The sequence below is a fragment of the Coenobita brevimanus genome, chromosome 55, assembly GCF_032717465.1.
Source record: "Coenobita brevimanus isolate Jiangsu-jjx chromosome 55, ASM3271746v2, whole genome shotgun sequence".
Lineage (NCBI taxonomy): Eukaryota > Metazoa > Arthropoda > Malacostraca > Decapoda > Coenobitidae > Coenobita > Coenobita brevimanus.
In genome coordinates, this window is record NC_137008.1 from 20,975,498 (window position 1) to 20,976,768 (window position 1,271).

A 1,271-nucleotide genomic window follows, 5' to 3' on the forward strand; every position below is an offset into this window, starting at 1 on the left:
ACTCGAAAACTTTGGAAATACAGGACGTTAAAGCAATTGGACGATAGTTGGAGGGTTGGGAGTGGTCACCCTTCTTTGGGACTGGCTGAATGAGAGCAAACTTCCAGCAAGAAGGAAAGGTACAAGTTGACAGACAAAGGCGAAAGAGTTTGCCTAGGCAGGGTGTAAGCACAGAAGCACAGTTCTTGAGAACAACAGGAGGGACCCCATCAGGCCCATATGCCTTGTTAGTACTGAGGCCAGTGATGGCAGAAAATACATCAACTGAAGAAATTTTAATGTCAGCCATGAGGAAGTCAGAGGGGGGAAGTGATGGAGGAACAGCACCGGAATCGTCTAAGGTGGAATTGGAGGAGAAAGTCTGTGCGAAGAGATCTGCTTTATCAGTAGAAGAAATAGCTACAGAACCATCAGAGTAGAAAAGAGGAGGGAAGGATGATGAGGTAAAGTTGTTAGAAAGATTTTTGGCAAGGTGCCAGAATGAGCGGGAAGAATTCGAGTTGGAGAGTTGAGAGCATTTAGTATGGATGAAATTATTTTTAGTAGAGCGAAGAACAGACTTAGCACGATTCCGGGCAGAAACGTGAAGACGATGTGATTCAGGGGTGGGTTGGCTCCGGTACCTTTTGTAGGCCTTCTGCTTGTTGCAGACAGCATTAGAACAAGCGTGATTAAACCAAGGCTTTCTTGCGTTAGTCAAAGGATATGAGAAAGGAATGTATGCTTCCATGCCCGAGAGAATAACCTCTGTAATGCGCAAGGCACACTCAGATGGCTCCCGGCCATGGAAGCAATAATCATTCCAGGGAAAATCAAAGAAGTACTGCCTGAGGGCCTCCCAGTCCGCGGTTCCAAAATGCCACAGACGACGCTTCCCTGGAGGGTCCACAGGCCGTACCGGAGTGATAGGACAGGTTAAGGTAATAAGGTTGTGATCGGAGGAGCCCAACGGAGAGAAAAGATTAACAGAGTAAGCAGAAGGATTAGTTGTGAAGAAGAGGTCAAGTATGTTGGAGCTCTCTCCAAGGCGGTCAGGGATACGGGTAGGGTGCTGTACAAGCTGCTCTAGGTCATTAAGGATAGAAAAGACGTAGGCTTGTTCACCAGGTGGATCCGTGAAAGGAGAGCCAAAGGTGGTGGTGAACATTGAAATCTCCAAGAATGGAGATTTCAGAGAAAGGAGAAATGGACAGAATGTGTTCCATCGTAGAAGTAAGATAGTCGAAGAATTTTTGATAGTCAGTAGAATTAGGGGATAAGTAAACAACACA